This window comes from Bos indicus x Bos taurus, chromosome 11 (genome assembly GCF_003369695.1).
Source record: "Bos indicus x Bos taurus breed Angus x Brahman F1 hybrid chromosome 11, Bos_hybrid_MaternalHap_v2.0, whole genome shotgun sequence".
In the NCBI taxonomy this organism is placed as follows: Eukaryota; Metazoa; Chordata; class Mammalia; order Artiodactyla; family Bovidae; genus Bos; species Bos indicus x Bos taurus.
This window is the reverse complement of record NC_040086.1, coordinates 16,056,695-16,072,151: the sequence shown is the minus strand read 5'-3', so window position 1 is coordinate 16,072,151 and position 15,457 is coordinate 16,056,695.

Here is a 15,457-nt window from a genome sequence, read left to right as displayed (position 1 = left end):
GAGTCGCGAAGAATTGGACACGACTGAGCAACTGAACTGAACTGATTCTGGACGCTTGCTTCAAGCTTATGAACTAAGGCCTTTGTTCCCCAAAGATTCTAAAGTGTTTCCTTGGAACATATAGTTTGTGGTAAAAGATAAAAACCTTACCCTAAGTAAGTTGAAAAAGAGCCATTTCCGAGTTTACCTTTTACTATCACTTTATAGCTGGATAATGTCACTACTCATCCCTGACCACTAGGTGTCGCTGTTGCTACACGGTCTGTCAGGCAAAGATCTTTAATGGCCCTGATGTATTAGGGGCCTTTTTTGTTTGTTTCTCCATTCTTAGAGACATTTTGAATGAAGTGAATTCAAAATATATATTTATAAGAAGAAATAGTATTTCCTTTTCCTATTGGGCCTTTTAGAGTAAAGAACTCATAACTTACCATTAAAAATATTCTGTTTGCTGTTAAGCACATTCTTTTGATTGCCTAAACCATTTTAAAAAGCCTTGATCATTTTGTTAATTTTACCTGTTTATTAGATTTTTCAACTGGAATTTACCATTCTAAAGTGTTCAGATTTGAAGATAATTTAACATACTTTTATTTATCATTAAAGATTTTAAGTTGTATCTTGAAAGTTTTAAGTGTCTCTGCTTTATGCTGTTAAATATGTTTAGTATGTATAGGAATTACCTATTAGAAACAAAATTGTCAAGGTTTGTATCTTAAAGTAGTATCTTAGAATGTATTAACGCATACCTTTGTGTTTGCTTTAATCTGTTTTCTAGCATCAGTCTCCACATTGTACTTAATGAACATGTTTCATTCTTTCGACAAATAGAATTTTGATTTATTTTTATGGTTAATAGCTTACATTTCTTATGTCATTTTTATATGATTACTTTTCATGTATGAGCATAAAAGAACACAAATGATATATTTCTTGACAATGCACTTACTCTGCTTCATATCAGAACTTTATTTTCACATTATAATCCCATAAAAGAATTGTCTTTTAGTTTCTTTTCTTTGACATATATTTTAGTGCTCTAGAAAGAGGATATTTCAAACCACTAGTCAGTTTTGTTATATTAAAGTTCTTAGGTTTATTTAGAGTGTTGATTTTACATACGTTCTTAACCTTTACTTGTAGAAAATAATGACTTACTGGTATAGGGAATGTAGGAATTTCTTGGAGAAACAATTTTTAGGAGGGAATTTTTGACGTGTGAAATCTTAAAATATATATATATTTTTTGGCCACACTGCATAGCATGCAGGACCTTAGTTCCCCAACCAGGGAAGTAACCCACCCCCTGCAGTGAAACCCTGAGCCTTAGCTGCTGGACTGCCAGGGAAGTCTCAAGATACTGTTTCTTGTTGGTGTTTTGTTTCCACCTCTACCAGGAGCTAGAACAGGATGTCAACATTTTCTGTGAAAATTACCAGAGATATGCCACTACCATTTCCATTTCTTGCTCTAGGTCCAAAGCTAGTGTCTGTTGGCTACCCCCGAAATATACCACAATGGCATATTGATTATTTTAAATTAAGAAACTGCCAACGAAAGAGGGACACTGACCCTCCTTTCTGTCTCACAGAAAGCAAGAAATGAGTCTCTCATGTGAAACATATACTCCATGCACCTAAAGATAAAAGGATACCCTACTTGTGGAAGGTAGGGAATTCAGGTTGAGAAGCCCATATAAACAACCTTGTTACTTGTTTAATTTACTACCCCAAGCCCAAACTATTTAGAGTTTTCACTAATTAAGTGCCCCAAACCTGAGTTTCTTTGACCTGTTAATTCATCACAAAAAAGATTTTTTTTTCTTTTATCTAAAACTTGAAAGCCGCCTTCTTTGGCTGGGTTCCATTTCTGTGAGACCTCAGCATGCAGAAATTAAAATTTGTTTCTTTTTCTTCTACTAATCTGTCTTAGGTCAATTTTATTATTAGTCCGCAAGAACTCAAGGAGGGTAGAGGTGGAAATTTCTTTCTTCTCAACACATCCAACTGGAATAGAGCTAAATAAATTCATGCTGAGGGAAAGCATTTAAGTTTGTTTCTATGTACCGCTGATCTTTGAACAATGAGGGAGTTAGGGTTGCTGACGCTCTGCACTGTGCATTCAGCTGCAGATTGTATAGCACTGTATTTATTGAAAAAAAAAATCCACGTTTAAGTGGACCTGTGCTATTCAAGGAGAAGGCAATGGCACCCCACTCCAGTACTCTTGCCTGGAAAATCCCATGGATGGAGGAGCCTAGTAGGCTGCAGTCCGTGGGGTTGCTAAGAGTCGGACACGACTGAGCGACTTCACTTTCACTTTCATGCATTGGAGAAGGAAATGGCAACCCACTCCAGTGTTCTTGCACTGCTGCCATCTATGGGGTCACACAGAGTTGTACATGACTGAAGCGACTTAGCAGCAGCAGTGCTATTCAAACCTGCATACTTAGTTGTTTTTCCACTGCCCGGGTCATTTACATTCTTACACTGACTTTTTTTTTGTTGTGCTCATCCTACCATTTTGGACACTTTATTTGCCTGTGTTACACTATTTTGAAAATAGATTTTTAATGTGTGTATACTACTTAACCATCTCCCCTTTAGGTAACCTGGATGGTATTTGATTCAATTTTATCTAAAAATACATTCATCACAGGGTATCTAATATATAAAGCTCTTTTCCCCCTACTTGTTTCTCTCATTTTCCACTAACATGATGGTAGTCACTAGAAATGCTATGTGTTGCTCAGTGCTACACATCCACATTTGTATAGGTTAATGTGTTCCAAGGGTTCAGATCAGTGTTTAAGCAGGTATGTATGTCAGTGTTGAAACTCTCCTTCACCTTGGGTTTTTTGAGTCACCTGCAAAATTGTGTTGCTAAAGACGTTGCATAAACTTAACAGTTGGCGTGAGAACTTCCATAGTAAATCATTCACTGCTCACTAAATGTAAATGCAGAAGCCTAGGGTGGAAATGGAGAAAAAAAGAAATTTAACATATTTCCTAGGAATTTGAGGGAAAAGCTTAGGGGAAAAGTCTATGAAAATGACCAGTACATGTTAAGTTACTATACTTTCCTCAATAAGAGAGGCCTGCACTTCAGTAAACACTTGAATGCTGCTCTATTCAGGCACCATGTTGGGTATTTGAAGCACAAAGGTCAGAAAGTCCCTGCCTTGGAAAATGTCCAGAGGCAGAGCCAGAAATAGATGATTGTATCATAAGATAATAAAAACTGAATATTGTACCAGGGAGCTAGGCTAGCACAGTGTCAGAATTGCTCATATGAGATGGAAATTGCCTGGAGAAGTTGGGAAGGTTGCAGGGGTCAGGTTATGGAGGGCTCTATGTACTTTCCCAAGTAAACTGAACCTAATGTATGTGCCTTAGTATGCTGAGGCTTGTAGCCTGGTCAGTTTTGGATTCTATATAATAATCACTGGCTAAGAAGTAGAGAATCAATTTAAGGAGGGAGGAAAAGATTGGAATCAGGAGCTTAGAGCTTAAATTAATATAGCATAATTGAGCAAAAGCACAAATTCAGGAAATATTTAGGAAGTAAAATTATAGGATTTTTTTTTGTTTAGAGTAAGAATAAGAAATCAGTGTGACTAGTTTTTTGTGTGTGTGTGTGCTGTATTTTCTTTTTTTTTAATAATTTGTTCACTTTTAATTGAAGGTTCAGTAGAGACCAGTTGTGTGGTATAGAAGACCAGTCACAAGTCGAGTCACAAGTTTCACTAACGTGAAACTACAGAAAAATTTGTTTCATTCTAACTAATCTTCAATTATCAGAAATTTATTTAAACATTTCAAATGAAACAACTGGAAAATAAACCCTAACCTAAAGGAATGAGAAAGGGCTATTTGATAATCTTATTTACAATGATGATGATCTATAACAGTTTAATATCTTGTATGTGTGTGCTATATGCTTAGTCACTTCAGTTGTGTCCAACTCTTTGCAGCCCTTTGGACTGTAGCTTGCCAGGCTGCTCTGTCCATGGGATTCTCCAGGCAAGAACACTGGAGTGGGTTGCCATGCCCTTCTTCAGGGGGTCTTCCTGACCCAGGGATTGAACCTGCGTCTCTATGTCTCCTGCATTGGTAGGCAGGTTCTTGACCATTAGCACCACCTGAGAAGCCCTTAGTATCTTGTGGGGCTGCTATCAGTTAACTTCTTATCCAGTTACTGAAGTGCTTGCTATGGAAAAATAAAAGTGATTGAAAACATGTTTCCCCAGAGGTACTTTCTCTGTAACAAACTAGAGCTATGAATGTGTATCTGTATTAAAATTCGAAAGCAATGGCTGGTTGCAAGAAATACTTATCTAACGATTTCATTTAGAACACTTTAGAGGCAGGTAATCTGGATTCAGAACCTGGTACACTAGCTCTATGACCTTGAACAAGTTATTTAGTTAAACCGTACCGGGGTTCCCTAGTGGCTCAGCAGTAGAGAATCTGCCTGCCAATGCAGGAGACACAGGTTCAATTCCTGGGTCAGGAAGATCCCCTGAAGGAAATATGAGGAGGAAAGAAAGGAAGGAAATGGTAACCCACTCCAGTATTCTTGCCTGGGAAATCCTGTGGACAGAGGATTCTGGCTGGCTACAGTCCACGGGGTTGCGAAGAGTAGGACGTGACTTCACAACTGAACAACATCACCAACAAACCGTACATAATCTTCCAATCTGGAAAATCTGGATAGCAGTTCCCGCCTGCATAGGACAAGTATGTGGTTTAAGTGTGATAATCTGTGTTAAGTGCCTACCATAGTGTATGGCACGTAATAGGCATTCAGTGTTTAGCAATTATCACTACAGAGGTAATACTCCGGAACACCTTAAACAGAACCTAAGAGATTATATATCTTTTCCCTTCCTGTTTCATTTTGAAACAAATACTTCAAAGAAGTACATGGCATTCTCTCCTACAATTTCAAAACAGCCTAAAATATCCCAATTGCCTGCACATACAGAGTCTATGATGGACAGTCAGTATGCATCCTTTTGCTTTTTAGGTTTTTGTTCTTTTTTTTTTTTGGTCTGACGGGAGAATTCTTTTCCAGTGTATTTAGTGTGTGTTTAGAACAGCCTTGTAACAGCATCATCAAGGAAAACCAAGGGAGTGAGTCGAAGATTAGGAGACTCATTGCTCATTGGCTCATGTTACAGAATTCTTTTTATATCTCTTTTGAGTGTTCCTTCTAGGTGAGCATCTATTTTTTTTTTTTTTCATCAAAAATCAATCTAAAATAAGAAGGTAAGTGGATGTCTGTGATTTAGCATAATGTTTTTCCAAAATGGAATAAACAAGAAAACACAGTCATTGCAAGGGATATGCTGCTTGAACACATTGCTTTAGGCAAGAGAATACATTTAAAATCCTCATTTTTCACAAGTATTCTTTCCTAAAATGAGCTGAGAAAATGTTTTCCCACTTGGCAAAAATAAAAAATTCCAAAATACATCCCACATCTTCCTCTTACAAATTGACTCATCTAGAGACACTGAGTTCAGAGCAACCGAAAGAGTACTGGTTAATCATATGGATTCTTTTAAATATATAAATAGACTATTTTACATAATCTATTGAGACACACTGGATTAAAACTCACGGGAAAAATGTTAAGTGACTTTCAGGGGTCTTTATGCCTTAAATAAAATAGAACTGATTTTATCAAATCATGTCATGAGATATGTATTCTGATCACTATCAATACTCATTTCATTTTACAGAAAACAATAAACATTTAAACTTATGATAAAACTTTAAAAAGTGCAGATGACCAGAAAGGCTTAAATTGATAAACTAATTTCTGATTGATAAATGTCTTCATGTGTGTTTGAGGAATAATTCATTTCTAATGCATTGTCCTGAACCAAAGAAATTTCTGCCTGTATATTATATACCAGACCAGCCCCTATTTGAAAATATAAGCTCTGTCTTTGAGTGTATAGAACACCACCTTTAAAGTCATTTTAGCCATGGGAAAAATAAGGGTAATAGTGTGATATACTGGAAAGAGAACTATATTAGGAGCTGAAAAAAAATGGTTCTTGTCTCAGTTCTGCTAATAACTAATTCTATAATTTTTGTGTTTCATTAAGTGATTATTAAAAGCATAACTATGCATTCTTCTGTAGTCATTCTTAGGAATTTGTTGCAAAGGGACACTTGGCACTGTTCACCTTGCCTCAATGTGTTCCTGTGTGACACAGACCCTAAGGAGGGTTAGTCCATGCTCCCATGCTCAGTCACTAAGTCTTGCCTGACTTTTTGTGACCCCATGGACTGTAGCCTGCCAGGCTTCTGGGTCCATGGGATTTCCCAGCAAGAATACTGTAGTGGGTTGCCATTTCCTTCTCCAGGGGATCTTCCTGACCCTGAGATGGAAACTCAGGGTCCATCTCCTGCATTGCAGGGCAGATTCTTTACCACTGAGCCACCAGGGAAGCCCAAGGAGGGTCTGTGCCATTCTTTTATGATGATTATTTAATTTTTGAATAGGTAATAACATGGATCAAAATTTGAAATGTAGAAATCTCACTTTTCCCCTCAGCCACTGGTTCACAGACATCTAATTTGTTAGGAGTGTGTGCATTCATGTGCTCTCATTTAAACATAAAGAGATTAAATGTATTCATTCTTTCCCCTCATTTGTACACAAATGATGGCTGCAATACATACCATTTTTCACTTTGATTTTTATTGAATATTTATTTTGGAGACCATTATCACTTCATAGTTTTGTTTTAACATCTAAATGGTATTACATTATGTGGATATAGCCATTTATTTAACCGAAGCTTTATTAATGAACACTGGGTTATTTCCAGTTGTTTCCCATTCCAAACAATGCTGTTGTGAAAAACATGCTCACTTTGTATTTCTCTTATGTGCAAGTGTATCTTGAGAGGTCATGAGTAACAGCCTGGATTCTGAAGACATGCTGCTGGGATTTGAAGACTGGCTGCACCGTTTAATAGCTGTGCATCCTGGAGCCTGTGATGTAACTTCTCTGTGCCTCACGTTTCTTATCTGTAAGAGCTCAGGGTATTGAAAAGACTGAAAGAATCCCTTTCTGTAAACTACTTGAGTGAGTGCCTGACATAGAGTAAATGCTGTGTCGGTTGCGGCTGCTACTGTTATTATTATCACCATTATTTTTAGGGTAAGTTCCCAGACATGGAACTACTAAGTGAAAAAGAAAATAGAGTTCTAATTTTGAAGGGTATTGCCAAAATAGTCTTCAATCGAGATTCTACAAATTATTACCAGAAATGATGTGTGAATAGAATGTTTCTCCACATTCATGCCCAGAAAGTATTTAAAAATTTTGAATCTGATGAGTGAAAACTATTATTGCATAGTAGTAAAACAAGTTATTGCATAGTAGTTTAAAAACTTTTAAAAAGGTTATATTTCTTTTTTGTGAGGAGGGTAATATGGTTTTATGAGTCCTATGGATTTCTTTTGGTGTGACTTACCTGTTCAGTTCCTTTTCCCATTTTATTTGAAACCAGGATGTTGAATTTGTTGTATGAATTTGTAGCTCTTTATATTAAATAATCTGTGTGTTAGTGGTATGACTTGCAAATATTCTGAAACATGTTTTAAATTTATCTTTTGAAAACTTTTGCTGGGAACAGCCACTCAGACTTATTTATTTTTTACATAGCTGATTTTTATGTCTTCTCTTTTATGATTTCTGGATACGGTCATGTTTAAAAAGGCATTCACTTTCCAAGATAACAATTTAAAATAATCATTCCATAGTTTACATTCCATAGTTTACAATCATTCCATAGTTACATAGTGGTTTGATTTTTTTTCCATTTAAATCTTTTATTCATTTGGAAATTATTGTGCTAGTTTTCAGCTATTGATCCAAATTTAAGGTTGCTACCCAGTTGTCTCAAATTATTTACTGAGTAATATCTGTTTTTGAAATGTAATGAGATGGCCACTTTATTGTATACTTAATTACTGTATTATCTCTCCTGTTTCGGACTTCTTAGTCCTTTTCTATGGATTCATACCCTTTTAATAAACTGTTTTATGCTTTAATATCTGACAGGGCTAACTAGTTCTCACTATTGCTTTTTTTCATATACTTCTTAGCTATTTATGTACATATTTTTCTTCCTGTAAACTTTAAAATCAGTTTGCTAACACACAAACACAAAAATCCTCTTGGTGTTTTTTGAAGTTCACAGTAAAGAATTCAAAGGTTCACTTGAATAAAACTGAAATCTTCACGATGTTTCCTTCCTCTCCAGGAACTTGGTACCTTTCCATGCATTTCAATCTTGTTTTGTGTCTATCAAGAGCACTTTAAAGCTTAGTTTGTTTGTTTCTTATTAAGTTTATTCCTTGATATCTTAACTATTTTGTCACTTGTATATGAGGTCTTTTACTTTCTGATTACTGTCCGTATTAATGACTGTTATTTCTATTCATTTAATACCCAATTATTGGTTTTTCTTTTTGTTTGTAGTAAGTTTCAGTTGATTCACTTGTAGTGTCTCAGTGTAGTCACTTCACAGTAATTGTTTTTGCCTACTTTAAAATATTTATACTCCTATTTCCCTTTTTATATTCTGTATTACTTAACACCTCTCAAAGGCAATGTTAGATAATAAATGATTATAGGCCTTCTTATCATCGGCAAGGCTTTACTCACAATGCTTACAATGTTTTCTAAGTATCTTCCTGGTTTGGCAGTTGAGATAAATACATTTTAATCACATTCAAAAGTTTTTATCTATTTTTTTAAATTGTTTTTTATTTTCAAGAGTTTTAAATAAAAATGGGTATTGAATTTTGTCAAATATTTAGCATTTATTAAGACGATCATATAATTTTCTCTTTAGATTTTAACCTAATCACATATTCATAGATAAAAGAATACTGAACCATTCTTAAATTCCTAGTACTAACCTGTATATTTTGCACTGTACTTAAAATAGTTCAGATTTGCCTTGATATTCATAAATGATATTATTCCAGTTTTCTTTTGATGTCAGTATTATGTTTGACTTACTTTAAAGTTTTTAGGAGTCTTCATTATGTTCTAGAACTATGTAAATTATACAGAATTAATCTATAATTTAAAAGTGTGATAACAGTTTTTAGTAGAACTATCTGAGTCTGATGATAACTTTGGACAGCAACTCTTCAATGACCCCACTATTGTTTTCTTAAGTCAGGTTTTGCAGATTGTATTTTCCTAGAAATTATCCATTTTAACTAGGTTTTCTATTTTCCCTTTGTTTTAGGTCTAAATTTAAATAGTCATTTATTTTTATTCTTTCTTGTATATTAATGTATTCATATATTTAAGACTGACTTTTCCTCTTATGGGCAGTGCTTATGTGCAACTTGTAGGAAGTATGTATAGTGTCTTCAAGATCATTTCTTATAAATTCTTCAATTTCTTCTTAAAGATTTGAAAGAGGTAACTTTTGATTTAACTTCTGGATTTTAGGGAATTTATTTTTCTAGTTTTGCCATCAAGTTCTAATTTTATAGTATTATGATAAAGTTTTATCTCTATTATTTCCAAACTTTGGAAATTTACTGATGTTTTTCCTTGTGACCTAACGTATGGTGATTTTTGTAATTGTTTCATTGAAGAAGACAGAACTAAAGACAGTCTGTTTTTAGAGGACAGGGTTAACATGGATATGCATTAATTTTTAACCATGGTTTAGAGTACAGACTCTAGAGCCAGACTTCAGTTCAGTTGCTCAGTCGTGTCCGACTCTGCGAGCCCATGAATAGGACAGGCACGCCAGGCCTCCCTGTCCATCACCAACTCCTGGAGATCACCCAAACTCATGTGCATCGAGTTGGTGATGCCATCCAGCCATCTCATCCTCTGTCGTCCCCTTCTCCTCCTGCCCCCAATCCCTCCCAGCATCACAGTCTTTTCTAAGGAGTCAACTCTTCGCATAAAGTGGCCAAAGTACTGGAGTTTCAGCTTTAGCATCAGTCCTTCCAGTGAACACCCAGGACTCATCTCCTTTAGAATGGACTGGTTGGATCTCCTTGCAGTCCAAGGGACTCTCAAGAGTCTTCTCCAACACCACAGTTCAAAAGCATCAATTCTTCGGTGCTCAGCTTTCTTCACAGTCCAACTTTCACATCCATATATGACCACTGGAAAAACCATAGCCTTGACTGCTGGTGCTGCTGCTAAGTCGTTTCAGTCGTGTCCGACTCTGTGCGACCCCAGAGACGGCAGGCCACCAGGCTCCCCCGTCCCTCTGGTTCCTCTGCCTTTTCTAAAACCAGCTTGAACATCTGGAAGTTCATGGTTCATGTATTGCTGAAGCCTGGCTTGGAGAATTTTGAGCATTACTTTGCTAGCGTGTGAGATGAGTGCAATTGTGTGGTAGTTTGAACATTCTTTCGCATTCCCTTTCTTTGGGATTGGAATGAAAACTGACCTTTTCCAGTCCTGTGGCCACTGCTGAGTTTTCCAAATGTGCTGGCGTATTGAGTGCAGCACTTTCACAGCATCATCTTTCAGGATTTGAAATAGCTCAACTGGAATTCCATCACCTCCACTAGCTTTGTTCGTAGTGATGCTTTCTAAGGCCCACTTAACTTCATATTCCAGGATGTCTGGCTCTAGGTGAGTGAACACACCATCATGATTATCTGGGTCGTGAAGATCTTTTTTGTACAGTTCTGTGTATTCTTGCCATCTTTTAATATCTTCTGCTTCTGTTAGGTCCATACCATTTCTGTCCTTTATCAAGCCCATCTTTGCATGAAATGTTCCCTTGGTAGCTCTAATTTTTTTGAAGAGATCTCTAGTCTTTCCCATTCTGTTGTTTTCCTCTATTTCTTTGCATTGATTGCTGAGGAAGGCTTTCTTATCTCTCCTTGCTATTCTTTGGAACTCTGCATTCAAATGGGAATATCTTTCCTTTTCTCCTTTGCTTTTCGCTTCTCTTCTTTTCTCAGCTAATTGTAAGGCCTCCTCAAACAGCCATTTTGCTTTTTTGCATTTCTTTTCCATGGGGAAGGTCTTGATCCGTCTCCTGTACAATGTCACGAACCTCTGTCCATGGTTCATCAGGCACTCTATCAGATCTAGTCCCTTAAATCTATTTCTCATTTCCACTGTGTAATCGTAAGGGATTTGATTTAGGTCATACCTGAATGGTCTAGTGGTTTTCCCTACTTTCTTCAATTTAGGTCTAAATTTGGCAATAAGCAGTTCATGATCTGAGCCACAGTCAGCTCCTGGTCTTGTTTTTGCTGACTGTGTAGAGCTTCTCCATCTTTGGCTGCAAAGAATATAATTAATCTGATTTCAGTGTTGATCATCTGGTGATGTTCATGTGTAGAGTCTTGTCTTGTGTTGTTAGAAGAGGGTGTTTGCTATGACCAGTACGTTCTCTTGGCAAAACTCTATTAGCCTTTGCCCTGCTTCATTCCATTCTCCAAGGCCAAATTTGCCTGTTACTCCAGGTGTTTCTTGACTTCCTACTTTTGCATTCCAGTCCCCTATAATGAAAAGAACATCTTTTGGGCGTGTTAGTTCTAAAAGGTCTTGTAGGTCTTCATAGAACCGTTCAACTTCAGCTTATTCAGTGTTAATGGTTGGAGCATAATCTTAGATTATCGTGATACTGAGTAGTTTGCCTTGGAAATGAACAGGGATCATTCTGTCATTTTTGAGATTGCATCCAAGTACTACATTTCGGACTCTCTTGTTGACCATGATGGCTACTCCACTTCTTCTAAGGGATTCCTGCCTGCAGTAGTAGATATAATGGTCATCTGAGTTAAATTCACCCATTCCAGTCCATTTTAGTTTGCTGATTCCTAGAATGTTGACGTTCACTCTTACCATCTCCTGTTTGACCACTTCCAATTTGCCTTGATTTATGGACCTAACATTTCAGGTTCCTATGCAATATTGCTGTTTACAGCATTGGACCTTGCTTCTATCACCAGTCACATCCACAGCTGGGTATTGTTTTTGCTTTGGCTCCATCCCTTCATTCTTTCTGGACTTATTTCTCCACTGATCTCCAGTAGCATATTGGGCACCTACCGACCTGAGGAGTTCCTCTTTCAGTATCCTATCATTTTTCCTTTTCATACTGTTCATGGGGTTCTCAAGGCAAGAATACTGAAGTGGTTTGCCATTCCCTTCTCCAGTGGACCACATTCTGTCAGACCTCTCCACCATGACCCGCCCATTTTGGGTGGGCCCACATGGCATGGCTTGGTTTCGTTGAGTTAGACAAGGCTGTGGTCCGTGTGATTAGATTGACTAGTTTTCTGTGATTATGGTTTCAGTGTGTCTGCCCTCTGATGCCCTCTCGCAACACCTACTGTCTTACTTGGGTTTCTCTTACCTTGGACGTGGGGTATCTCTTCACGGCTGCTCCAGCAAACCGCAGCCACTGCTCCTTACCTTGGATGAGGGGTATCTCCTCACGGCTGCCCCTCCTGACCTTGAACGTGGAGTAGCTCCTCTCGGCCCTCCCCCACGCAGCCGCAGCTCCTTGGACGTGGGGTTGCTCCTCTAGGAGCCAGACTAACAGTATCCAAATCCCAGATTTTTTATTGGACTCTTTGGCAAGTTACTTAATTTCTCTATGTCTCAGTTTCCTCATTTGTAAAGTAGCTATAATGATAATATCTACTTCTTAGGGTTGTACAAGAATTAAATGGATTAACATATGCAAAGCATTTAGGGTAGTGTCTAGAATCAAATAAGCAGCATATATGTATTAGCTGTTTTAATTATTTAGATTTACTTCATTAATTTTTAGAATTTTTCTGGAACAGCACTCTCCAAATGAAATATAACACAATTCACATATGCAATTTTTATGGTAGCTATGTTAAGAAATTTTTTTGAATGGTAAAATTATTCTTAATAATATTTTAACACATTACATCAAAATATTATATTGTAACATATAATCAATATACAGAATTTCTTAGTGAAATTTTACCTTCTTTGTTGTGCACTTAGAAGTCTGACAGATTTTGTACTAATAGCACATCTTACTTTGGACTTTGCATATTTCAAGTGCTCAACAACCACACGTGGTGGGTGGCTACTGTACTAGATGGCACAAGTCCAGCGATGTATGTTTTCTGTACTTGGTCCTTTATATATCATGTGCTAAGTCAGGTGAAAGTGAATCTCTTATGCCATTAGTATATTTCTGTGTATTTCTCCTTGAATCACCTTTAGTTCCTAGTCTATAAATGCTGATGTTCTGTAATTTGGTGCAAAAATACTTAATCATTAAATTTTCACTGTGAATTGTATCCTTTAGCATAAAAATCAGCCTGCCTTTGTCTCCTTTTGTGCCTTTTGCTTTGAATTTTGTGTTATATTTATGACCAGCGTTTAAAAACTTTTTTTCAACCATCTGAATCACTTATAAGAAGTCTCTTGAGGACATCAGAGAATTGGATTTTTCTTTGTTATCAGTCTGAGAATCTTTTTAAAAATATAGTTGAGTGTAGTCCATTTATATTTACATGACAGATATATTTGAACTTAGTTCTGTCTTATTTTAGATTCTGTTTTCTATTTTTACAACTTTTAAATGTCATAGAGGTTCTCTTTGGTTTTTGTATTTATTCTAATATTTAGACAGATTAGAGTGTTGTTCCAGTGTTTACCTTTACAACTACGTAGAATTGTGTTCACCTTCTATGTCTTTAGAAAGAATTACTAAGAAAGCTCACCCCTTACCTGGAAATAAAGAATGGCTGCGTTGTCCTTTGGATGTCATTTTAGAGCAGTGTCTTAACAAGCCTGCTTAAGGGTTAGCTGACTTCCTAGAGCAGCAATTCTCAAGTGCAGTACTCAACTAACAGCATCAGCACCAGCATCACCAGGGAACTCAGAAATACAAGTTCTCAGTTTCCACCCTCAGTTCAGTTCAGTCGCTCAGTCGTGTCCGACTCTTTTTGACCCCATGAATCGCAGCACGCCAGGCCTCCCTGTCCATCACCAACTCCCAGAATTCACTCAGACTTACGTCCATCGAGTCAGTGATGCCATCCAGCCATCTCATCCTCTGTCGTCCCCTTCTCCTCCTACCCCTAATTCCCCCCAGCATCACAGTCTTTTCTAATGAGTCAACTCTTTGCATAAGGTGGCCAAAGTACTGGAGTTTCAGCTTTAGCATCATTCCTTCCAAAGAAATCCCAGGGCTGATCTCCTTCAGAATGGACTGGTTGGATCTCCTTGCAGTCCAAGGGACTCTCAAGAGTCTTCTCCAACACCACAGTTCAAAAGCATCAATTCTTCGGCTCTCAGCTTTCTTCACAGTCCAATCCTCACATCCATACATGACCACTGGAAAAACCATAGCCTTGACTAGATGGACCTTTGCTGGCAAAGTAATGTCTCTGCTTTTCAATATGCTGTCTAGGTTGGTCATAACTTTTCTTCCAGGGAGTTAAGTGTTTTTTAATTTCATGGCTGCAGTCACCATCTGCAGTGATTTTGGAACCCAAAAAAATAAAGTCTGACACTGTTTCCACTGTTTCCCCATGAAGTGATGGGACCAGATGCCATGATCTTCGTTTTCTGAATGTTGAGCTTTAAGCCAACTTTTTCACTCTCCTCTTTCACTTTCATCAAGAGGCTTTTTAGTCCTCTTCACTTTCTGCCATAAGGGTGCTGTCATCTGCATATCTGAGGTTTTTGATATTTCTCCCAACAAAGTAATTAGCCTCCAATTAAAAAAAATGAAACTCTATGCATGGAGTCTGTTAATCTGTGCGTGAGCAAGACCTCCACATGAGTCTGATGCCTGTGCAGTGGTTCTCAGACAAGAGCAGTTTTGTCCCAAAGAAGACATTTGGAACTGTCTGGAGGCATTTTTTGGTTGTCACAAGTGGGGAAGACAGAGTGCTACAAGCATCTCGTGACATATACTACAATGCACAGGACAGCCTCCACCCCATCCCAACAAAATATTAACTGGACCCAAGCTTCCACAGCACAGAGGTTGAGAAACTCTTCGAAGAGAATATAACTTTGTTTGATAATACTATTTATTATGGATTAGGGCCCAGGTGTTTACTTGGAGAAGAAAATCATTTGCATCTTATTAAGTTATCTGATAGAAGTACAAATTCTGAACAGTAAAGAAAATAACCCCAAAGTTATGGTGTAATCACCAAGTAGAATATTTTGTATAACAAAACACCATAAAACTTAGTTGCTTAAAACAATAAGCTTTTATTATTATCATGGTTTCTGGGATCAGGAATTCATTAAGTGGCTTTAGTTCTTAGCTTTTAACAGTGTTGTTTGTTTGTTTTTGTAGTGAGAGGTCTCACATTTAACTATCCCTTTTTTCCCCTCTAGTAAGCCCTGGGTTTTTGTTTTGTTTCAACTGTTTTTAATTGTGGGTGTGTAATCCAAAATTTCAGGAAGTTCCCTT